Source organism: Panthera uncia, chromosome B4, assembly GCF_023721935.1.
Source record: "Panthera uncia isolate 11264 chromosome B4, Puncia_PCG_1.0, whole genome shotgun sequence".
NCBI classification, from domain to species: Eukaryota; Metazoa; Chordata; class Mammalia; order Carnivora; family Felidae; genus Panthera; species Panthera uncia.
The window spans coordinates 59,116,469-59,143,244 of record NC_064809.1 but is presented as its reverse complement, the minus strand read 5'-3'; the positions used below and the strand labels follow the sequence as shown (position 1 = coordinate 59,143,244).

Below are 26,776 nucleotides of genomic sequence, written 5' to 3'. Positions count from 1 at the left end.
AACAAACCCAATTTGGGGGGCAGGGTGACACTCCCAAAGATGTAATGTGGGAAGTGGGAATTTAAATAGAGATATGAGAGAAAGCCAAATACAGCTTTCATAACCTAGCTATGCCATATATTTAAATACATGTCTTATATATTTGTGTAGTTGATATATATATATACACCCTTTCATGAATAGAGCATGTGTATTAGAGCTTGTTAAAGCAAATGCTGCTGTGAAAATAAATGTAGATATACTCTTACAACCTTAAATCAGTTACCTCACTTTAGTCATTAATGTTTTATCTGATATGGATAGTAACTATTTGGTGAACTTAGGTCATATCTTAAAACTGCTCCTTCATCTACTATCATAAGTACCAACATCTGCTGTCAAAGGATCCTCTGACATGGAATGAACCTGTCAAAGAATCTAGCATTTAGAAAAATATAAATATTGGGGCGCTGGGGTGGCTCAGTCAGTTGAGCAACCGACTCTTGATTTTGGCTCAGGTCAATGATCTCACACTGAGCGTGAAGTCTGCTTAAGATTCTCTCTCTTCTCTGCCCCTCTCCCCTGCTCGCATACTCTCCCTAAAAAAAAAAAAAAACCCAAAACTAGGTATGACATTTAGAGGATTCACAGAACTCCCCTCTGCCTCAAAGTACCAATCTAAACTATTCCTGATTTTATAGATGAGGAAACAGAGGCCCATGGCAAAGGATATACCAGAAGTGCCAAAGCTAGTATTAGAAAAGTCAGAAGTAGAATTTCAGAGTTTTGGGTAAATTGTTCTCCTTGCTCAAATCACTCTAAAAGTTTTTTCAGAACACTAGATTATTCATTTGTTTGATCATAATCTCACCGAGGTCAGGGGCGTCTGACTGGCTCAGCTGGCTGAGCGTCCGACTCTTGATTTTGGCTCAGGTCATGATCTTGTGGCTTGTGAGTTCAAGCCCCACATCGGGCTCCACATTGACAGCGAGAGGCCTGCTTGGGTTTCTGTCTCTCTCCCTCTCTTTCTGTCCCTCCCCTGCTCAAGCTATTTCTCCCTCTCTCAAAATAAATAAACTTAAAACAAATTTTTTTAATAAAAATAATCTCACCGAGGGCAAAATCAAGCTTAATCGATACCATATGTCTTAATAGCTAGAACAGAATCACTAATGGGTGAAAAGACGTGGCCAACCACAACCAGTTGGGAAGCATACCCTACGCTGGGTGTGGTGGTATGTAGTAAGTCACCCACAGAGCCTCTCACCACAGTCCCCTGGTAAATAAGGACACCTTACTTATGTTTGCAAAATGCCTGCCAAGAATTGAGAGTCCAACAAAAATTGTGATTTTCCTTTGTTCGAAATGACCCAACTTCCCCATGAATCTCAGCTCCACTGGCTTCTTCTTGAATTAACCGAGTAAAGGAGTTCCAACAACCAACAGTGTCTTCACTGACTCACCCTGGGGAGGGCCTGGCCAACAACACATGGACAAATGTTTCCTGTCATCTTTCCTCTGATTTCAGTTTAAGGCGAGGCAAGTCGGAAAATACTTATTAGTGTTCACCATACTTAAAAAAGAAACTAGCTAGTCTTATGTTTTTAAAAAAAAATCACCTGAAAACTCTTATGAAGTCTCAGCTACTGAGTCAAACAGGCAACATCCATAAGAAGATTCAGAAAAATAGTAAGAATAATGGCTGTCATTTTTCGTACAAGTACAACACACCCAAATGCACTGCAGACATTACGGCAGTAAACTGTCACAGCAAACCTATTAGGTAAGCACATTAATATCCCTACTTTACAGAGGAAAGAGCTAACCTGGGGAGATGGTCGGAAGAGGCAGGAGCTGTGACCTGAACACAGAATGGTCGCACGGCAAGACCCTCACGCCCACACCCCACATTTATTGGAAAATACATTTGTTTCCTAGTTTGGTAATTCTATTGATTAAGTCCGGGTCGGCTCAAGATTCATACAGTAGGAACTGGTTTTTCAAAGCTTCCTCAAAACAAAATTAGACTTAAAAAGAAATTTGACCAACATTAGAATAAATTCGTTCAGAAAATGCTTTGAGAGCTCCTTCTGAGATTCAGCCTGCCTGCCTGCAACAATAGTTCTTTTTTTTTTTTAAGTTTATTTATTTTTGAGAAGAGGAGAGGGAAGTGGGTGGGGGAGGGGCAGAGCGACATAATCCCAAGCAGCTTTCCACCTGATGTGGAGCTCGATCCCATGAACCATGAGATCGTGACCTGAGCCAAGACCAAGAGTCAGAAGCTTAAGCGACTGAGCCACCCAGGCACCCCTCATTATTTATTTCTTTATTCCTCTCCCCAAACTCTTCAGTCTCACAATACAGATTCTTCCCCTGGGTTGTCAGTTTTTAAGGTCCTTGATCAGGTTGATGAGATCTCCTAATCATTTCTAGGGTAGCCTAGACATCTCTCTTTTCTGGATTTACTGCCTCTTCCCCTCTGTAACCATTTCCTGGACCCAACCAAAGCCCTTCTCTGCCAGGAGAGCAAGCCTTACCACACCACACACGTATCAAGGAAGCCTTCCACCTGGCCACACTCTCAATCTACAAGAGCAATATACAAAAGCATCTTTATCTGTTTCTGACTAGCATGTTTAGACCATCAGGCTGAGCCAGACAAATCACCTGGCTAGCTAAAATCAACTTGTCTGCTTCCAAAGACATTTATTTAGTTCAACATCACTCCCGAGATCTGCAGAATCTAAATCACTGAGTAGTCTCTGAACAAAATACAAACACCAGAAGATATGTGCAAAAATATTCATCAAAGCACTATTCGTTATTCATCCAAACTGGATAGCACCTAAATGTCCAGCAACTTTAAAAGAGATATATAATTGAATACCATTAAGAGCAAGGAGAATGAAATAAAACAAACTTATGCAATACTGTAGAAGAATTTCACAAATACAGTAAGAAAAATAAGCCAGACACAAAAGAATATATAGTACATGATTCTATTCACAAGAATCTTTTCAACAGGCAAACTTATCAACGGCATTAGAAATCATGGAATCAGTTATCCCCAGGAACATTAGAAGAGGAGGGTCCTGGGGTGCCGGCAATTTTCTGTTAATCTGGGTGCTGTTGCAAAGGTGTGCCCATTTTGTGACAATTATTCCCTCAAGCCATCCACTTACGATTTGTGCACTTTCCTTCATAATTTATTTCCATAAAGAGCTGACTGAAAGAGACCCCAGAGAACATCTGGTCTGCTCTCCTCAGTTGGCATAAATAAAAGTAACTGTTTCCCATGTATGTTAACTATCTCAAGGACACACAGGAAATCCATGGAAGGTCTGGGACTGGACATTTTATCTCTTAACTCCCCATCTAGGTACCAAAGCTACCTCTCAAAAGCGGGAGGATGTTTCTCTAATTTCCTTCCTTGTGACTATGGCCAAACTTTAGAAGGATTAGGATCATATTCCTGTTAAGAATACAACCCGGAAGGTTCTAGTCTCCTACCAAAAGCAGTACCAAGAAGAGCATTTTAAACACCACTTACACAGGATATGGCCAATCAAAAAATGTCAGCACCAAATTCACACACTGGGTTTTGCCACTTAGCAGTTGTGTGCCGGTCAGCAAACTCCCTACCCTTCTCTGAACCTTAGTATCCTCATGCAGATCACTGAAATATTAACTCCAACCTTGCAAGATTGCCATGACAGTATAAGGTCATAGCATCAGAACAGTGACTGGCACGTTGCAAACACTTGAAAAAGTATTTGTTAAATGAATACTGACTGAATTGAATGAATCAAGTACCTATCACTTGGAAGATGCTCAACAAATAGCTAAGTATTATTATTACTGAACAAGAATAACGAGGAGGAAGAGAGTAAATAAGCTTATGTGAAAGCACCTCATGTTTCTAAACGTACAGGGTCATTAAGGGGTTGACCCAATTCTCACTGGCTTCAATACAGCACTGAGATGGTCTGTGGGACAAAGAGCCATCAAGGATTGAGAAGAGGGTGGTACTTTTTCTGTGCTAGCAGGTCTGTGTTTTTCTTCTCGCTGCCAACCAGATTTGCTCACTGACTGGCCATAACACATCTAAATTCTACAGTCACCTATGTTAGTCATAGCACTTTTAGAATTGAAAAACTTTTCCAGAGGGGGGTGGGTCATCAATTGTCACAGACTTAATGAATAGACAGACACAGTCGAGTAACTTTACTACTGGGAAAAAATTTACACACTCAATATACAGAAAGGTAATTACAGGCTTTACAAGTGTTGGAAATAAATAATGCAGAGGAGAAAGTTTACTCACATTTTTAAAAGCAAGTTTAATAATGATTTTCTTCAGCTCTTCAAATTTTCCATGTGCTTCTTAGCAAACTGATCCATAAAATTCTTCTATACTGAAAAGAAACAAATATAAAAAAGATAAAATTAATTTCAAATTATAGCACACCAGAAAAAAATATAGCCTATAGATGGTCAAGTATTGTATAAGCAAAGAGCATCAAACTAGATAACACATGTGTAATTAAAAACATGAAAATGTGTTAAGGACCAACAGATTTAACTAACTTCCTTCCAGTTCTTTCTTTGCTTCCTCCCCCTTTTTTCCTCCCCTTGCCCCCAGCATTCCCTTCTCCTTCTTCCTTACTTCCCCAGTTGCTGGACAACCTCAAATATTCCTTGAAGCCTGAGTTTCAGCAGAAAACCACCATCATTCATTTTTATAGCACAAAGTACCTGGCACACGTTAGGTACTCTATGAATGTTTGTTGAGTAAATGAACGAATCATAACTTGACAATATTTGGTGGCTAAGGTTAAAAAAAAAAAAAAAGGAAATTATTTTCTTGTCCAACAAGACCAATCAATATGCAGACAATATGGCAGAAACATATATACCGTTTTATAGGCTTGCAATTAGACTTGACTGATTTCCTTACCTCCTGTAAATAACAAATATAGAAAAAAAATTCCCAGTACTATATGTATGGGCATGTATATCCTCACCATTACAGTAATAACATATTTTGGTCGTTAAGGAATATTTAGGAATAGAAGTTCCTTTAGAGGTGCTCACTACTCAAATGAGAAAGCAAAAGTATCTCCAAGTTAAATACCAGATATGTTACCTTACATGTGTTTCTCAAATCTATATATAGTCAGAGCCAGTCCCGGATAAAATTATGAAGGAGCAGTGTGGTTCCTTCCTTCTTTACTCTGTCCTTTTGAGAAGCCAGTGACCCCAGATGTTTAAGGAAGGAAGGAAAGAATAGGATCAGATCTGTGGCTCAAACAGCTTAACCATATCCTTCCTAAGGACATTTGCTTTTGAAAAAGACCTTCAAAAGAGGCAGGTGCTTAACACGGAAATAAAATGCATTACTGACAACAGAATTTCAGGTATGAATGGGGGATAGTGGCTGTCTTAAAGAAATCTCTCCACTCAGGTAAGCATCTGCCCTTTCTGTCTCCCCTAAAGCTGGCTTCATGTATGACCCACACAGACACACCAATCCAGGTGAATTTTAAGCGATTAATGATGCATGCATAAGCCAGCCTAATTTTAAGACTAGTCTGTGCTCCAAAAGTAAACAGTTGTATTAGTCAACAGCTTTCCACATGAGTGTTTAGGAACCCTACTCCACAGGTGCTTCTGAGAAAGGCAGGAGTGAGCGACGTGTGGCAGCAAGTACAGCAGCTTCTCTCTTGTCTGTTGTAGACTTAGATCCAAGATTGAGGTTAGGGAAGGGGTTTCCTTGAGCACTCATGAAAGGGCTGAAATTGATGATTACATTAGCAACTAGCACAGAAAATCCCAATGAGTTCATAACCGAACAGATATAAAATCATCATCACACCAAAATCCTGTTAGAAAACACCATTTTTAACAGGGCCTTTGAGGGGGAATGTGAGTTCTAGGCGGGGTCCCAGAGCCCAGGTCAACCCGGGTCTGAGCAGGCAAGAGCCTCGCCTGTGCTTTCAAGTCCCGCCCTGCAACAAACAGCAGAAGGAAGGGATCAACAGTGAGGGACAAGACTACAGTGGGGACAACCTGAGGATGTTCCAGAGGTGGGGAAAGAGAGGCCTCCAGTAGGGAGGAAGACACAGAGGGTTTTTGTGAGTCAGCTACGTCCCCAGGCCCCTTCCCAATCCCCATCAGCCTCGTTGCTAGAAATTACACGTGCAAGGTTTAGACTTCACCATAGGTCAGGGCCTATCAGGTACAAATGAGGACAGAAAAATCAGTGGAACGGGTTTAAAGAGAAGAAAAAAATACATACCTATATTCTGTAAGACCCAATTCAAAACATATAAAATAAAAAAATTTTAAAGAGAATTGTAAGAAAGTGTTCCCTGAACTTGCTCCAGACGATTCTATTCAATTGAGAAGCACTGAGTATTTTCAATCCCTCCCTCTGCACAGAGCTCTGATTATTTGGCCCAACCAAGACTGAATACATAAAAACATTTATAAACATGAACCATTGGGTTTTTTGAGTTTCCATCATGAGCCTTGTTTTTAAGTAAGTCAAAGATGTCCTTTGTTACACAGTTTTGATCGAATGCAAGAGAATGTAGTCATTTCCTCAGAAACAGACGTAAGTTATAAATATGAACTAACCAACAAAGCCACTCACAAAAAAGGTTCACTGACAAGTTTAATTTAAAAAGAACACTTTATTAAACTGAAAAGTAAGCCAGAAAAACATCCAAACCCATGCAAACAACATTCCTAGCACAAAAACCTGTTGTGTAATGACAAGGATAATTACAAATAGCATGTTATCTGACTCACATATTTTTCCTATACAGAAATTACAAAAAAAAAAAAAAAAAGACAAAAAACCAAACAACAGTCTGTATTTGTGTTCTTTTAATAAAACAACCCTTATCATCCTGCCCAAATCACAGATTTCAAATTCTAAGAAAAATCCTCCAGGCCATTACATCAGCAACTTCTATACATCTCTTTGAGATGGGAAAACACATTTATTACTATTGGTGACTTTCTAAATCCTTTAGATCTTCTCAAGCATGACCATCACAACTGAGAATAACACATTAAACATAATCATTTGGAGGCGAAGTTATTGCTTATTATAATAATACCTGGGTTGTAGTTTGAGGTGTTAGGGTTCAGAGCCTACAGCCAAGAAAGAATTCTTGAGATTCGGTGCAAAAAGGTGCTTTTATTAAAGCACAGGGACAGAACCCATGGGCAGAAAGAGCTGCACTGGAATTGGGTCAGATGACTGGTTATATAGCTTCAAGTTGGGAGGGGGTAAGCCTCCTCCAAAGAATTTGGAAACAAGGTTTCCAGGACCTTGAGGGGGCTAGCTATTGCTTGGAAAAGGTCATTTACTACTGTTTGGTAAAAACTCGGTCCCTTTGATTACTCAAAAGGTCTCATCTGAGGGCCTTCAGATGTGTATCAGGGGGCCATAAGCTTGCAGTAAGACTGCCAACATATATGGGGAGGGGAAGGGGAAGGCGGGCAGACATAAAGGAGGTTTCCAAAGGATTTTTTTATATGTTCAAGTAGACAGACTTACAGGATGCTGAGGGTCAGGATAATGTTAAGTTCAGATTCCCTTTTGCCCCTAGCAAAGTGTCATCAAGGCACCTGAGCTTGCAGAGGAATGTCACTCTGCCTGTCTCAAGAACTTGTCAATGGGCTGTAGGGAAATTTGTTTTTTCTTCTGCCTTCCTTTCCCACAGCAATACCTATTTCATAGATTAAAACTAAATGGAATGCAAAGTCTCTATTCAGGTATAACTTAAGCATCTGAAGCATAGGTCTGCACAAACAGTCTGCAACCTGTTTTTATAAATAAAGTTTTACTGGAACACAGCCATACCTTATCAATTACAGCTTCTGCAAGACACAATGACAGAGCTGAGTAGTTGTAGAAGAGACTGTAAGTCCTGCAAAGTATAAAATACTTATTAACTGATCTGTCCCTTTAAGAAAAAATTTCCTGACCTCTGGTCTCTATATCAGTATAGTACAGTCGACCAGTTAAATACACTCAGTTGACTAAATCTTGAAATAAGAAACACTAATCCTGGTTTAACCATCTTGCTAGATAACTACCTAAGTCACTTGACCTTTAGCTGCTTTAATTTTCTCATTTACAATAATAGATAATATTTATTGGGAATTTATGTACTAGGGACCATTCTAAGGGCTTTACTTTTAGTAAATGAACAATGAATTCATTCATTTAATTCTGGCAAAAATGCTCAAAGTAAATGATTATCTCCATATTACAGATGAGGAAACTGAGGTAGGGGAGTTAAATAATTTGCCCAAAGTCACATTGCTATTCAGTGAAAAAATCAGGATCAGAACTTGGGCAATTTGGGTACAGAGCTGGTATTATTAATCTCTGTGCTATACTGATAATAATTTTAAAAGTTACAGATAATAAAAAGAAATCTCAACAGGTTTGTAGGTTAGAAATGTTAGGAAAAGGCAGTAAAGTATACCTCTGCACAGTTTAGGATAAGGTACCTAAAATAAGGTACTTATTTACATACATCATATAATATATATATCATATATATATATATCAGATATATATCAGATATATATCAGATATATCAGGTATATATCTGATATATATCACATATATATCATAAATATATATATCATATATACATATATCATAAATATATATATTTATATAATGGACTTCCACAGACTTGCAAGAATCTTCTGATTCTAAGATTAGGCTTACTGTGGGGGTATGGGGAATATAAAAATCCAAAATACTCTTTTTTTTTTTTTTTTTTTTACCAAGGTAATCAAAGAACCAAACTGACCAATGTCTATCTTCCCCTTGGTAAGCTAAGGCCTGTCTAGACACTTTAGGACTTTCAAAAAGCCTTCTGAATAAAGACTTACCAGGGACCCTAAATCTTCCAAATTTGTTCCCATCTAGTCTCATCCTGTGCTTGGTTTCCCAAGTCTTGGGAAAAGGCAGAGCAAACATCCACAGAAATTATGGAAAGACTTCTTCGCAGCCTGGCAAGAACAACTGTGTCCAGATACCAATCGCTGCATAGATCAGGAAGATGTCCCCTAGTGAATCATCCCCACCACTTCCTGAAGTTCACCAGGATGTCTGGAGGAAATGTGTCACCTAGATGTAACCCAGTGCTCTTTTGTACTGAAAGACAGGTTTACACAATCCAAATAAAACAAAGGGAAAATATATGTACTGCCAAGTTACTCATCACCAACTTCACATTTAGATAGAGATGGTCATAGCCATCTTTTCAGTCAGGCTAGTCTTTCATTGGCTCACAGTGTCTACAGAGTCAACACCAAATCCTTGACTTTGACATTCAAGACCTTTCTCATCTTATCCCTTAGCTACTTTTCAAATCTTACCCCCTTTTATTTTCAGTCTTTCATGTAACAAGGATAGCCTGTTTCTCCCTCTCACATCACCTCTATTCCTGCTTCTGAGCCATACTCACTCTGTGCTCCATTTTCTCTTCTATTATCAACACCACATCCACGGCAAAGGCCAAATCTCTGTGCTCAATATTGTGGGATATAACTTGTACTTCATGTGAGTACTGGATCCCCAGAATCCCAGGGGAATGAGGTACTCAAAAGACTAAAGTAAAGCTGTATATTAAAGGTGTGAAAGTGCTACAGGACATAGATTACAGGATCCAAAATGACTTTACAGAGAGCCTAAAGTTGCAGGGGTACCCAAATGGGATAAAGGTTTACACCACGCACTTCAGAGCTGTTTAGGCCTATGTCCAAAATCCTGGCTCCCTGTGACTGGAAACAGAGTGCAGGCGTTACAATCAAACAAGTTAGTTTGATGCCTAACCATGCTCAAAACCGTATTTGTAGCAAATTCTCCTGTCTTGCTCAATCAAATCTCTCGTATTCTCCTTTTCTCACTGCCAACGGGATTGAGTGTTTCGACCTATTCATTCATTTGGGCATTTAATCACATATTGATTTTCACTGTTTAAATATTCCAGAAGTGCATTTTGCCTCCTCAAGAAGACTTTGTTATCAAAGAATGGATTCTTTCAAATAGACCCTTGGCATTTTCAAATTTTAGGTTCAAGGTCCCTGACAAGTAGTACTAGCTTAGCTGAGAAGCAATTTAAATCATAAGGGTGGGCTGTCTGGGTAGTTACATAGGGCCAGTCAACCATAAACATCTGTATTCCAGCACGGCTTTGTGTATAAAGTAACTCATATGAACAGACTAAAAACTTATTTCTTTCTGGGATGCTCAGAAAAAAAAGCTCAAGGCTAGGGCTAATGATAGAAGTAAAGATCAAGTTAAGCGGTACAAGAAAGGGAAGGCTCTTAGCCAAAAAAAATAGACACTAAAGAGTTGAAGAAATTACATGTTGTAGTATATTTGCAAATCTGAAGTTGGACAAATGGCTTGGAATCCATCCTTATGCTCTAAAAGGGTTCAGTGTACATCATACAGTGTTCTCACAATACCGAGCACCATGCGGTAAATACTAGCTGAGTGGATAATCTGATAATCTCTGATGTGCCAAAATCTTCAGTGAACCCATTTTCTAAGCCAACATCAAATTCAATGTAGTCAGATTTCCAGTAGGGTTCCAAGATCTCAGTATTTGCAGTGTGTACTGACTTATTACATCAAATAAAGCCCACATGGTTTTAAATTAACATGTTGCTTCACAATCATATTTGTAGCATTTAGTAATGGCTTGCCTTTTTTTTTTTTTTTTTTTTTTTTTTAACATTTTCATGCACAGCTTTCTTGGCCAACACTGGCAAATTATTTTTTTGCTTCCCACAGAAAGATTCTAACTCAAAGATTCTAAGCAATTTTGGAATTCAAAAGTTGTTATTCTTTGAAAGTTTTGACTGAATTGATTGAAATGACTAAGGCCTGCCATGAAGTTTTATATAAAAATAAACATGCACAGTTGCTTGCGACATGAGACAGCGGGGCGAGGGTGAAGGAATGAACATGGCTCAGTTTCCTAACACACCAACTGTCCTTTGTTGCAAACGCTTTTTCATACAAAAACTATCATGGGCTGAAGTTAAATTTTACATAACAATATATTCCAACTTTACATAACAAATATTATGGGCTGTAATGTGAATTTTACCCAACAATATATTTTAAACAGTTGACTTCAATTAAATTTTGGGCAGGAAGTTTAGAGTAGACATTCCCATTACTCACACATTTCTTGGAGCATAAGCATAGTTTTATAGAAATCAGAGATTGCTGATTATAGTCAGTCATGTCCTCAGTGGGAAAAATATTCTATAAATGTTCTGAAATATGTTCTATCCCTATTGAAGGTGTAGGAGAAACAACTGCACGGCCCTAAAATCTTGGCCCCCATACCCAAGAAATGTTATAGAACCAAGTACTTCTACCTATATCATTAACTAATGTGTTACCGCAAATATCACTCAAAAAATCACTCTGATCCCACAAGCATTCTTAAAGAGCATTCTGAACTAATGTGAATTTGTATAGTAATTGTTTGAATACAAACAATGACTTCAGTCCATTGGTATATAACACGTTATCATGGCAGTAGAACTCTGTGAACCAACATACCCCAGGGCGCTCATCATAGCTCTGGAAAGTAGGCTGGCCTCTAATGAACTCTGTCACTGCTGACCCAGCAAAACAGTAAGGACTCTTTCCCTTAAATTGCCCCACATAGAATCAATCTATTTTCATTGTCAGACTAGGGCCATGATCTCTGCATCACGTGTATTTTAGAAATACATGGGGGTTGACTGACATGTCCTAAGAATTAAGCTAGTGAATTATAAGAAATTATTCAAAGAAAAAAACCTCTCTCTCTCTTTCTTGGCCTGCTTTCTTATTGTAACAGAGCCACATTGGAAGACGCTTTTTTCCAGGGTAGAATGGCACTGGCAATGGTTTACAAAAGCCCGAAAAGTCTTTTAGCCTTTGACCTAGCGTGTCATATTATTTAAGCTAAAGTAAATAAATTGGGCAAATGAGCAAATAATTTATATATATATATACTATTCACAATATTATTTATAAGAAAAAAATGGCAACCATTTAAATGTCTAACAATAGTGCCACTAAGGTACATCCATCAAACAGACTATTAAGCAGGCGAAAGTTGTAGAGGTGATTACCAATGGTTAATGACACAGGACATTCATCATGTATTAGTTGATCCATTTTTTGTAAGCATATACATTAAACGTCAGGAAGGATGCTGTCTATGGTTTTCAACACCTTCTCCTTTATCACTGAGCCTACAGTAGTCTACCAGTCCATATCTTTAGACAGGGGTGAGGTGCGTGGGATGAAGAGAGAGGTACACACGTTTTTTCAAAACTTCCCCCATGCCCAGGGTCCCTGCTGGGTCTTCTGCCTTTCTCTGAGATACACGATCATACTCCAACCTGCTCACAGTGGTATTCTCTGCATGGCAGAATTTCAGATGAATGTGATTTTATTTTCCTGTTTTGCTTATCTATATTTTATAATTTTCTTTTTAATTTTTTTAACGTTTTATTTATTTTTGAGAGAGACAGAGTGCGAGTGGGGGAGGGGCAGAGAAAGAGGGAGTCACAGAATCTGAAGCAGGCTCCAGGCTCCAAGCTGTCAGCACAGAGCCCGATGCGGGGCTCGAACTCACGAAACGTGAGATCATGACCTGAGCTGAAGTCGGACGCTTAACCGACGGAGCCACCCAGGCGCCCCTATATTTTATAATTTTACAATAAAGAGTATTTCTGCCAAAGGGAACATGATGACTAACAGTGTAGAATATGGGACAGATCAGCCTGGGTTTAAATTTTTGGCTACATGATCAAATTACTTAACCTAAGTTTCCCATTCGACAAATGGGCAAAATAATATTACAGCAGTCTTTTTATTAGAGAAGTTAATAGACACTCCATATTGGATAAAGGAAATGAGTATTATGTACTATATAATACAAATTTAAGTGTTTACACCTTAAAGAAAAAAATAAATCCAAACCCCAGTCTCACGGGAAAAAAAAAATATCAACAAAAACATGGGAAAAATTTTATTTGCAATGGTAACAAAAATGCCTATTTAGCAGCCCCAAGTTACCATTTTACATATACCAAACAAAAATGCCCAATGCTCAGTTTCAATGCTGTAGTGAAATTGCTGGTCATTCATTGTTAGCGGCACTATATTTAACATGAATCTTTTAGGAAAGCATTTAGGCTCTATTGTAGTAAGAGTTAGTAATTCCTCCAACGAATTTATCTTCAGGAAATATGTGCCTAAAGCAAAAAGTAATATGCAAAAAGATGTTCATAACAGAATCCTACATAACAGTAAGTAACTGGAAATATTTGAATATCCACTGTTAAAGGGACAGTCAACGTCAGACTGAAGACCATGGAGAAACAAAATACACCTTCAAGTGAAAACAACAGAATTCAAAATATCTATACTCTACCCCTATATAAAACATTTAGACCTGAGCACAAGAATAACTGTGGTGATGGAGGTGCGTGGGGAATAGGGAGGAGAGGCTTCTAGACTGAGGGGCAGTGAGTACAAAAGCGGAGTTATAGCTCAACATGGCGCCCTCAACAGTTGGATTAGAAGACATGGTCAGTGGGCCATGCCAACTATGTCCATTGCATGGTAGATAATACCAGACTTCCTATTTCTCAGGAAGGAAGACCAGATTTTACTAGTAATTTCATGAATGGATTGAAGCCAGCTAGTCACACAAAACAAAAGAGGTCTCTGAAAGGAAGCCTGGGAGCTCCACTGCCATGAGGCATCCTCCATTCCTGGTGTCCTGCCAACGACTGCAAAGTATTACAGTTTACATATACCCAGGCATGTGGATGGACGGATTATGTTATTATAATTTAACCAAAACAACCTCCATGAAATGGACAAGCAGTTTTATAGGACCCACAGATGGATGATAATATCAATAAGGTAATAAGCACAAGTGAACATAAACTCGTGAATCTGATACCTCTACTTGTTCAAACCACACAACCATACAGTAGTCCTTGTCCCTCTAAAGATGACATTGTCACAGTGAGAAAGTTTTCACAAAGAAACATGTGCATTTGGAAAACAGAAGTTTGAAACTATTTCCATCATTATGACATTTTCCTCGCAAATAATGTCACATCCATAAACTGCTCCTATCTGTACTCTCTAAAAATGTAGACACAGAATTTTCTAATCTGCCTTACAACTTACAAAATTAGGACTTTTAGTTTTTAAAGTCCTATTAAAAATAGGAAAACGCAGCATGTTCCCATTCTTTCATAAAGAAATGATTGAAGTTCTTTCTTAAAAGGGCAAATAAGGGGCGCCTGGGTGGCGCAGTCGGTTAAGCGTCCGACTTCAGCCAGGTCACGATCTCGCGGTCCGTGAGTTCGAGCCCCGCGTCAGGCTCTGGGCTGATGGCTCGGAGCCTGGAGCCTGTTTCTGATTCTGTGTCTCCCTCTCTCTCTGCCCCTCCCCCATTCATGCTCTGTCTCTCTCTGTCCCAAAAATAAATAAAAAACGTTGAAAAAAAAAATTTTAAAAAATAAAAAAATAAAAGGGCAAATAATAGTTGCCATGTATTGAGGGTTTACTGTTTATTGGGTCAGGCTCTGTTCTCAGGGCTCGATGTGTGTTAATCGCTCAGTCTTTAACACTATCCCTGATGCAGAGACTATAATTATTATAATAATCTTATTTCAGAGATACAAAGACTGAGACACAGATTATACAAATTCCAATCTGGTAAATAAACAAGACAGGATTCTAATCTACATAACTGAACCCTAGAAGGTCTGTTCTTAACCACTCTGAATACTGCACTAGGTTACAATTTACTGGCTGATTTCAACCAAACCTTTGTGCAGCTGATGGATAAAAATGAACAAGCAGTGAACAATGCATGTCTCCCATTTGGATACGCATGTACTTAAGATAAACTAACTTTTTCAATGATGACAACTGAAAAAATAAGTATATGAATAAACTGAACTTAGAAACAGCGTAATTAGTGTATCACAAAGTGGAAATAGATTTTTAAAACTAAGGCAGCAAATGCAATCATATTATTCTCACTAAAATTATCACTCAGAAAAAAATGCCAAAAATTAGAACACTGAACATTAATGAAGATAAAACTATTTTTCAAACATAGTTTTATGTCCTTTGAATTCCTACTTTTGTGTTTACAATATCTAATATGTTAGTGCGATAATGTATATGTTAATTATAATAAGTACATGTACTGGAGGAGAGGCTCACAAATTTAATGACAGCAGTACCCTGGCTCAAAAGTTTAGAGATACTGCAGAAGGTTTTAAAGCAGGAGAAAACAATCAAATTTGCACTTCAAAAAGCTCTTTCTGAAGGCAACATCAGAGGATGAATTTGCAGCAGGGGTGCAGCTACCGGTTCCTGAAGGCCTGAGCTTGGCAGTGACAGGGAGAGGAAAGCTGAGAAAAGCATTTAGGACACTCATCAGTCATGAAGCAACAGAAGTCAATGATGACTCTATGGTTTCTGACTTGTGGTGACAGGGAATTCAGAAGAGAATATAAAATCAAGTGTATGTGTTGGGATGCGGGGGGAGGGGAGCAATGATAATTAAACTCTGATCGCATTGAGATCACAATGCCCTGGAACCATGGGGTGAATGCATCTGAGGTAATTGGAAAAACGGGGCTGGAAAGTTCAGGAAAGAGCCTGGGCTCATTCATGGGGGAGCTTCATCTGTTTATAAGTGGTCACTGACAAGGTAAGTTTCCAGAAGCTCTGGAACACTTAACACATTTAAGAGGTTGAAAGAGATGAGCTTGGTAAAGAAACACATAGTATTGGCAGCCTTACATTCTACAGGAATAAGCGAATAAACATAATCAAGTTACAATTAAGCTGTCATACACAACATACCATGTCATTATAAGAAAAAGTACATTTTCCCTATAAACCTTGATTTTAAATAGTCAACAAGTAAAAAGAATATAAAAGTGCCTAATGGGATTAAGAATAAAACCTCCCTAGGACCCAGAAAACACGAAAAAATAACTTCTGATGCTACTCTTGCTACATTTGATTAACTGCCTGGCCAACACTGATGATTCCTCTTTCCCATCAGGACCCTACCAGCCCTCCTTTGTCGTGATATAAAGATCGACTTTGCCTTTTTGAGGCAACTGTGGATACATTCAATGTCTTCTCGTAAGGGGAAATAAAATCTCAACTAAAAGCAAACTTTACTACATTTCCGTTGCCCTTCAAATTTTTTATAATGTAGACTTTCTCCATAATGATAAAAGGATATAAACTTTATCTTAGGTCTTAGTGTCCTGATGAGGATAAAACCTCAGGGAGGCTAATCAACCCTCTCTGACTTAAAAATAGTACCACACGTTGAATTTACCAGCTCTTTTTTTCCACAAGTTTTTATTATGGACAATTTTAAAGATCTACAAATATAAGTGGATGAATACAATGAATGCCATGCACCCATTACCAGCTTCAACAATCGCTCCTCATGGTCAATACTGTTTCATCTATGTTCTCTCCCACCCAAACCTCCTATATTACCTCGAGGCAAGTCCCAGAACCTCTATCATTTCTTCCACAAATATTTAAGTATATGTCTCTAAAAGATAACATAAGTTTAAGACTATTATCCTAAAATTAGTAGTAATTCTTAATGTTAGGAAAAGGAATTTCTATTTTAATACCATCACATTTCCAGTCAATGATCACATTTCCAATGGCCCTTTATAAGTCATGTTTTATTTATTTTTTTAATTTATTTGGAGAGACAGAGATAGTGTGCACGTGTGCATATGTGAGCGGGGGAGGGGCAGAGAGAGAGAAAGAGAGAATCCCAAGCAGGCTCCATGCTGCCAGCACAGAGCCGAACATGGGGCTCAAACTCATGAAGCATGAGATCGTGACCTGAGCTGAGATCAAGAGTCAGACACTTAACCAACTGAGCCACCCTGTCACCCCTAATAGTCATATTTTAAAAAACCACTTGTTTGTTTGCATTAGGATCTCATCAGGGTTTACCACTATGGTTGACTGATAGGTCTGTTAAGAATTTTTTAATCTACAGGTTTCCCCCTTCATCTCTTTTCTTTCTCCTTGAAGATTGCTAGGTTGAAGAAACTGGATTTGTCCTGCAGAGTATCCCACAGTCTGGCTGCACTGGCAGTACAATTTAACAATTTTAGTTCACCTTTAAAATTCAGGTGGTGAAATTTTTTCCTGCCTCTTGTTGATATAGATACCCCACGGTGCAGTGAACAAAACCAGCATGCTTTTCTATTCTACTGACATTAAGTAATATGGAAAACAACCTGAGAGACACTATTTAAGGATGCTATAAAATTATCTTTGGGGCAGAAACAGAAGTTGGGCCCTGGACTTCTAAAGTCATATTTAGGTCATAGGAACAGGCACAGGTAACAAATGTTCCAGACCTTCCCCTTCCAACTCCCCCTAATAGTACAAAGAGGTCAGGGTGGGCTCTAGAACAAGCAGGTTAGGGTGATTCCCAGCCCCACCACTCTCCAGCTGTGTGGTCTAAAACACACTTCCTTAACTTCTCTGTGCTTCAGGGCCCTTATCCATAAAATGCACATAACATACTTCACACCTACTGTGTGAAAATACAGCAAGCTAATTCAGAGAAGGAGCTTGGCACTCCGCAAGCTCCCCCCAAAAAGTTGTCATCGTGATTGTTTTTAAGTTACTGTCCCTAATTAAAAGTGAAAATCTCCCTCTCAAAACTAAAGCTCAACTTTGAGGTACCATCTCTTTTCTTCCCCCACTAAGGGATGACTCTAAATTGAGTGTTATCCTAAAGACTTTTTGCCTCACATGAGTTCCTGCCAATTTCTGTCTATAATGGTACTTCAGAAGAAAAACTACCCCTGCTGTGGGATAATACATCATCCATATTTTGCAAACAGCAGGAGAATCAGCTGTCTTTGAACAGTCGCAGAACTAATCTTCTTGGCTATTTAAAACGCATTCAAGTGAGAGACAGATTTTTTTTCCTTAGACTACCATGTGCCAAGCATGGCATTTAGCACAAGCAACTTCATGAATCCTAATCTGTTGGGTTTTAAAAGGGGAAAATCCAATGGTTTCATGTTTTAATTATTAAGAACCTGAAAGTTTTCATTTAAAGTATGTATTCAGCGCCTACTACTGGGTCACATGCTATGGGGGGTTAAAAATTAATAACAGGGCACAGTCTCTGGGAAAAAAAGTCCAGTAGGAGAGAGGAGGGGTTTACTAGTGATCTATAATGTAAAAGAACATAATACAATGATAAGCGTCACATGAGACAGTCAAATGAAATGCTAGGAGAAAAATCAGGTGGGAAAAATAAATGAGGGTAAATAAGGGGAGCCTTTTAAGGAGGTAATAGGTAAGATGAAAGACCGGACAATGTGTAGGACTTCAATATGCCAGAGGAAGGATTGGGAGAAGCAAAAAGAGAATTTCAGACAAAGGAAACAGGAGCAGGGGGGCTGAAGGGTGGGGGCATTCAGGGAACAGCAGTAGCTCTGGCTGGAGTGTAGGATGTGTGAAAGGCAATGAGAAAGGAGGCTAAGAGGACTCAATGGGACTGGATCCTAAAAGCTCTCAATGAGCAGTGGTGAGGAAGCTGGACGGGTAGTAATCAAGAGGTTTTGAGGTTTTTTGAACCAGTGACTGGCACAGTTAGAGCTGTGTTTCATATAAATTAATACAGATGCACAGAGGTGAAGGGAGACGGCCATCTGTATCCTAATTCAGAAGTCAGGCACCTCCGAGTCAAGTCAAGAAGAAAGCAAGCTACAAATACCAGCTATACTTTGGACAGAGAAAATAGGACTTGGTGACTCAAATGACAGACCTGAAAAAGAACTCAAAGTCAGCTCCAAAGCTTTGAACCTAAATGTCCGAAAAAATAGTGGCACCGTTAATGAAATTGTAAGTTCAAAGAGCTGGGATTGGAAAGCAGTGACACAATGAATCCCATTGGAATATGCTGACTTTGATGTCCCAGCAGAACACACACAGTGGGTCACCATAACCAACAGCAAAAGTGTGTAGAGAGGGCCAGTGAGAGAGTCTTGGAGAAGTAATACGCATAGGATACCTCTCCTCACTTCATGTCACCACACAGGCATTTTATCATCTCACATCCTCACAAGAAGGGGGGTACAGCACGGGAAGAATTTTGAGACCACATTCATTTAACTTATTACAACATATTGTCATAATTGTCCTATTTTATTATCAGTAGTTATAATTAATCTCTCACCGTGCCTAATTTATAAGTTAAACTTTAACCATAAGTATGTACATATAGGGGAAAAAATAGCATATACAGGGTTCAGTACTATCTGTGGTTTCAGGCATCCACTTGAGGTCTTGGAATACATACCCTGTGGATACGAAGCACCTACTGTGTTAGGTTTTTTAGGAAAGGACATTCTGAATATTTTAATGCAAATAAAAGGGAGTGGAGAGGAAACAACTGAACACCTGCTTGGGATTCTCTCTCCCCCTCTCTCTGCCCCTCCCCCTGAGGCAAGAAAGAAAATGAATGGCCCTGGAGACAATAAATGGTGGCCAGTGAAAATACTGAAATACGAAATACATTGGGGGGGGCAGGGAGGGAAGGAAAGCGGAGCTTGAAAACCACGATGACTAGCTGTCATATTTGTTTTGTCGGCCTATAGAGAGTTTCAAACACTGTGACTGAGACTTGCACAGATTTCACCTAGAAAATCAGAGATCTGATTCTTCTAGAGAACACAGAGCATGGGCCAACTGGGCCCCAGCTTCCATAGGCCAACAATTGCTGCTACCCACACCTGAGGCGTGGCTGGCACCCTGCGGTTCACCACAGTCCCAGCCTGCCACCACATCCATTTTAGTCATTTCAAAGGCTCCTCTAGGCAACGGCTTTGTGACCCCTGACCCACATCTTTTCAACAAAAGAAGGCGATGATGTCATCCTTACAAAGTCAGTCGGGGAGTATAGACTGAGACTTGAAAACTGTGAAAAAATATTGTAATAGTCATGGAAGGAAATGGGTTAGGAAGTCCACGGGAGATGAATTGTTATCTATTAGTCTGATGAAAGGGAGCAGTGATTCGTCACTTTGCCTGGCAGTGCCCTACAGCCTGGAAGCAGAGGTCACGGGGCAGTCCTGGTATTAGGCAGGAAGACTAAGTCTGGGGTGCCGGGAGACCTTGGTGAGGAGACTGGCTAGGACCTGCCCTTGGGTGGGGGAAAGGGAGGTCCGATGGTGCTGGTGGCCTAGGAGAACAAAGACACATCATGGGAGCAAAGAGGGACCTGGAAGGTAAGGTAAGGGTTTTCCCAGAATTTTTCTGGCAGGAACTTGGAAGTATCATCTGTATAAAAACATTAGAGGACAGACATACGTCAGAGGCTAAGTGGAAGAACTGAGAGACTTGGGAAGGAAAGTAAAAGCAAGTATAAATAGTGCAAAAGGGAAAAGTTAGCCTTGCAAAAATTTACCTTTAGTGGATCTTCACCTCCCTGCTGTTCAACTCCTAGAAATTACATGGAGTAGATTTCCACTTTATGGAAAGGAAAAAAACAAAAACAAAACCAGTAAAACATGACCAGACTTCATAAATCAAAATGAAGTAAGTTCAGAGAATTATATTTTTGTGAAATGAGCCATATCAATGTTAAAGACAACAATTTTTAAACTACACACTTGACTTCCCTTCAAATATTCGCAGGTACGATTTTGAAGATAAAAAGTACACTCATTCTGGGGTGCCTGAGTGGCTTAGTCGGTTAAACATCTGACTCTTGATTTGGGCTCAGGTCATGATCTCACTGTTTGTGACATGGAGCCCCATGTCGGGCTCTGCACTGACAGTGTGGAGCCTGCTTGGAATTCTCTCTCCCCCTCTCTCTCTGCCCCTCCCTCGCTTTTGCTCAAAATAAACATTTAAAAGTAATACAGTCATTCTTTGTCCTTAAATACAGAGGACTGTATACATTATCTTGAGTTTTAAAGAAGGAAGGCGATCAGAAGTTCAACATTTAACAAATTCACAATGTCTCACACAGCAAATGCATGTAAAAAGAGAAGAAACCCAGTGTTCATGACCTGCCCAGTGCCTGAACCTTTAGGGTCCGTATATTCCTTAAGTCCCTTTATGTTTAAAAGAAACACACACACACACCCCAAAATGTTAAATGCAGAGAATAATTCTAGAAGGTTACACCCAGACCAGTAGTCTGGCAGCTCTGGGCAGAGAACAGTAATGGGTGGAGGTGCCATGACAGAGCACAGTGGGGGACCTTAAGCCTCCACCTTCAATGCGAGTTACTTATTTTTACAGTGAGAATGTATTTCCAAATTTAAAAAAAAAATTTAAACTTTAATAAAATGAAGCTAAAGCAACCTTTCTAATAATCAAAGAAATGGAAATCAAAACAAGACCCTTTCTGGGGCACCTGGGTGGCTCAGTGGGTTAAGCACCCTACTTCGGCTCAGGTCATGATCTCGCAGTTCATGGGTTCGACCCCCACATCAGGCTCTGTGCTGACAGCTCAGAGCCTGGAGCCTGCTTCAGATTCTGTGTCTCCTTCTCTCTCTGCCCCTCCTCCACTCACACTCTCTCTCCCTCTCAAAAAATAAACATTAAAAAATTAAAACAAAACAAAACAAAAAAAAACAACACGACCCTTTCACGGGCTTGAAAGCCTACCGCACAATATTTGCAAAGGTGTGGGAAAACAGGAAGTCTAAAGTGTTGCTGCAGCTGTTCTTCTCTGACAGATAATGCAAGCCCATGGCACAAAATCTAGAAGGTACAAAGGACCTCTTCTCAAAATTGAGTCTCCTTCCCTCCCCTATGCACCAGACACCCAGTTCCCCTACTTGGAACCAACTACTGGTAAGAGTTTCCCGGGTGTCCTTCAGAGGACCCACTAAATCACGGGAGGGAGTGTAAAACAATACCCTTTATTGAATGACAGTTTAGCAGCATCTATCAACATTTAAAATACACACATACCTGTTGCCTAGCAACTCCATCTATGTGCCTACATGCTCACTGCAACATTTTAGAGGTAATGAGTAACTAGACACCATTTAAATGTAAATAAACAGAGTACACCCACCCAATGGAACACTATGTAGTCATTACAAAAATGAGAGAGGGAAAAGAGGACGCTGCTAAACAAAATACCAATATGAAAGCATTTTTATAAACCAACCAAAATTTCTGGATATACGTATGCGTGTTTGGCCACTGTCATGTCTGGGAGGATATTCAAACCATTTCTGTTAATTACAGACCATTAGAAATGAGAAAGGAGTGACAGAAAAGAGAAGGCTTTCATTTTTTAATACTATATTACTATGTGAATTTCACAATGAAGACAGACTGCTTTGGTGACTTAAGAGTTTTAAGAATTGGGGTGCCTGGGTGGCTCAGTCAGTTAAGTGCCCAACTCTCAGTTTCAGCTCAGGTCATGATGTCACTCTTTGTTATTAAGTTCGAGCCCCAAGTCCGGCTGCGTGGTGATGGTGTGGAGCCTGCTTCGGATGTCCTCCCCCTCTCTCTCTGCCCCTACCCCACTTGTGCTCTCTCCTTCTCTCTCTCAAAATAAACAAACTTAAAAAAGAAAATTTTAAGTGCTCAACATCACTCATCATCAGGGAAATACAAATCAAAACCACAATGAGATACCACCTTACACTTGTCACAATGGCTAACATTAATAACTCGGGCAACAACAGATGTTGGCGAGGACACAGAGAAAGAGGATCTCTTTTGCATTTTTGGTGGCAGTGCAAGCTGGTGCAGCCACTCTGGAAAACAGTATGGAGGTTCCTCAAAAACTAAAAATAGAACTACCCTACGACCCAGCAATGCACTACTAGGCATTTATTCAAGGGATACAGGTGTGCTGTTTCGAAGGGACACATGCACCCCCATGTTTATAGCAGCACTATCAACAATAGCCAAAGTATGGAAAGAGCCCAAATGTCCATTGAGGGATGAATGGATAAAGATGTGGTAGATATATACAATGGAGTATTACTCAGCAATCAAAAAGAATGAAATCTTGCCATTTGCAGCTACGTGGATGGAACTGGAGGGTATTATGTTAAGCGCAATTAGTCACAGAAAGACAAATACCATGTGACTTCATTCATATGAAGACTTTAAGATACAAAACAGATGAGCATAAGGGAAGGGAAGCAAAAATAATATATAAACAGGAAGGGGGACAAAACATAAGAGACTCTTAAATATGGAGAACAAACAGAGGGTTGCTGGAGGAGTTGAGGGAGGGGGGATGGTTAAATGGGCAAGGGACATTAAGGAATCTACTCCTGAAATCACTGTTGCACTATATGCTAACTTGGATGTAAATTTAAAAAAGAACAATTTATTTAAAAAAAAAGAATTTTAAGAATTAAAATAAAGCTAACAGAAATCCATATTACATAGATGAAGCTGGCATCTGTAACAACATCCTGCGTGTATATTATTAAAAAGACAAAGATACGGTAGGTGCACACTTGAATATCCAAGGACTGGCCCAGTGAACGAATGCACGATTATATAAAGGATGAATGGGAATCCTGTGTGCAGAGGAGTGCAAGAGTCCCAGAGCTGGTGAGGGAGGCAAGAATGGCCTAGCCACCCATAACATGCAAGTTTCTTTCTCTTCTTATAGACCCAAATTCAACTTCCATGACGTGACTGAAAATATTGGGGGTGGACAAAGAAAGGTGATAGGCATGGCAAGAAAGACATCTAATAAAAGTATTCTTTGGGGCACCTAGTTGGCTCAGACTGTAGGGTGAGTATACACAACTCTTGATCTCAAGGTTGTAAGTTCGACCCCCATGCAGATATCACTCAAAAATAAAATCTTAAAAGAAAAAAAAAGGGGGGGTGGTATTCTTGAACACAGGAATTCAAAAGATCTCCAGGAATCTTCCTAAGTCCACTTTCTAAATTTTAGCCAGAAGCCAAACTTCCTTCCTGAAAAGGTGGGCATCAAGTGTAGAAGATAAACTTTAATCCAAGAACATGCAGGATATTTGTCACGAGGACGTGCAGCAGAGATGAAAAGGCTGACAAGGCAGAGTTAGACTATTAGAATGTATCAGTGTCCCTCTATCTCCAGTGCTGATCAAGGGAAAGGATGCATTCACTGATTCCATGGAAGTTTCCCAGTCTTGCCGGCAGATAAGCCCCTGAAAAGCAGAATGCCCTACAAGGCAACATTCATTCAGAATCGGATGAAGGTTGGTAAATGTCCTTTCCAGCAGCTATGCCCCAACGCTCTTCAGATGTTGGTCTTCTCTCTCACACTCCCTGGATTAGTTTTCTGTTGCTGCCACAACAAATGACCACAGATTTAGCTGCCTAAATACCATTTATTTGTTATCTCACAGTTTCTGTGGGTCAGCAGTCTATGGCCCAGCTGGGTCCCCGCTCGAAGCTTCACAGGCAGAAATCAATGTGGTGGCAGGGCTGTGTTCCTTTCTGGAATCTCTGGAGATGAGCTCATTCAGATTGTTGGCAGCATTAATCCCATGTGGCTATAAAACTGAGATCCCCTTTTCCTTGTTGGCTGTGGTCTGTGGGCTGGGGGTTGGCCACTTGGCTTGCAGCCTCCTTCAAAGTCGGCAATGGCAAGTGAGCCCCCTTCATGTTCCTCCCCGTGGGTCCCCCTCCCTCCACTGCCTCCCTCCACTGCCTCCCTCTCTGCCCCATCTCTCTGACTGAATCTTCAGCTTTTCAAGGCTTATTAATTACTTACCTTGGGCTCGCCTGGATAATCAAGGCTACCCTCCCTATCTTAAGGTCAGCTGACTACTGATCTTCACTCCATCTGCAAAGCTCCTACACAGCAATACCCAGATTAGTGTTTGCTTGAACAACCAGGAGACAGGCAGGGCATCCTAGGAGGGCATCTTTAGAATGATGCCTACCACGTTCGTTTATACTCTGAAGTGGAAAAAATAATGACCCAAGGATTCCAATCTACCTGGATTTTTCAGAGTATGATAATGAACTGGCACTGGTTTTACATGAATTATTTTGATCAAACCTACAAATAACTCTGAATAAATATTATTATAAACACCTTTATAATCAACAAAACTATGGCTTAGAAGTTAAGTGAGAACACAAGAGCTGGAAGTAGAATCAGAATGAAATCTGGTTTCAGCTATCTAAAAAAGCTCATTTCCTTTGATATTTCAGAAAGCATGGCACAATTGTGACTTTAAAAAAGGAGTGGCTGCAGGGCGCATGGATGGCTCAGTTGGCTAAACGTCTGACTTCGGTTCAGGTCACGATCTCACGGTCCGGAGTTCGAGCCCCACATGGGGTTCTTTGCTGACCGCTCAGAGCCTAGAGCCTGGAGCCTGCTTCAGATTCTGTGTCTCTGTCTCTCTCTGCCCCTCCCCCATTCACACTCTGTCTTGCTCTCAAAAAAATGAATAAACATTAAAAATAAACAAAAATAAAAAAGGAGTGGCTTAGTAAGGATACTGATACTTAACAGGACTTAGTAACTAAGTGGCTCTATAAGTTAAAGATGGAGGACAAAACAAAATCAAGCCCAGCTACCACTTAAAGGACAAACTGAGGATTAAGAATTAATTTAGGGGGGGCCACCTGGGTGGCTCAGTCGGGTAAGCATCTGACTTCAGCTCAGGTCATGATCTCGCAGTCCGTGGGTTCGAGCCCTGCATCGGGCTCTGTGCTGACAACTCGGAGCCTGAAGCCTGCTTTAGATTCTGTGTCTCCCTCTTTCTCTGACCCTCCCCTCCTTGCTGTTTCTCAAGAATAAATGTTTTAAAAAAAGTTTTTTTTAAAGAAATTAATTTAGGGGCCCCTGGTTGGCTCAGTCGGTTAAGCATCTGACTCTTGATTTGGGCTCAGGTCATGATCTTTCTGTTCGTGAGATCGAGCCCCACATCAGGCTCTGTGCTGATGGAGTGGAGCCTGCTTGAGATTCTCTCTCTCCCACTCTCTCTGCCCCTTTCCCACTCATGGTCTCTCTCTCCCTCCCTCCCTCTCTCTCTCTCTCATAAATAAACATTAAAAAATTAATTTAAAACTTATTCAAAATTTAAAAAATTACAAAATAGCCATATAATGGGATACCAGTCCTAACGCTAAGCAGGCCGCAAAATACCGTGTATATGACTGTGCATGTGTCTGTGCACAGGCATGTACATATGTTCACACACACACACACTCACTTCCACTTACTTATTATTCAACAAATAGTTATGCAGCATCTCCTAAGTATCAGACAGTTGTTAGTTGCTAGGCATAAAGCAATAAACAAAGCCAAGTCCCTGCCTAGAAACAGCAAATAAATAAACAAGTGAAAATATAAGAGAGAGTGATAATTCCATGCGGAGACGAAAGCAGAGTGAGGGAAGAGGGAACTCAGAAAGGAGGGATGTTATTTTATATAAGCTGGTCAAGGAATGATGCACTGATGTAGTGCCATCAGAACACAGTCCTGAAGAAAACGAGTGAGCCATTCAATTCTACAGGCAGAAGGAAAAGGAATTGCAAATGCCCTGGGGCAGGAGTAGCTAGCAGAATTAGAGGAAAAGAAAGGAGGCCATTGTGGCTGCAACAAAATAAAGGAGGAGGGGAGGAGCTGGAGGAGAGGTCAGGAAGTTAGGGAAGGTGGGGGTGGGAGAAGATGCAGGAATTTTGTGTCACTGT

General features: G+C 40.0%; 1 protein-coding gene across 10 annotated transcripts in view; it reads right to left on the bottom strand.

Moving 5' to 3' along the window:
• The window catches only part of PPFIBP1 (PPFIA binding protein 1), a 172,094-nt gene that overhangs the window by 111,708 nt on the left and 33,610 nt on the right, over nucleotides 1-26,776 (bottom strand). For 9 of the 10 annotated variants that reach the window (XM_049627178.1, XM_049627183.1, XM_049627182.1 and 6 more), the window contains one exon: nucleotides 4,304-4,394. The gene's annotated coding sequence lies outside the window, so the exon portion shown is untranslated. The remainder of the gene's footprint in view (nucleotides 1-4,303; nucleotides 4,395-26,776) is intronic. The other variant, XM_049627180.1, reaches the window with a different exon arrangement.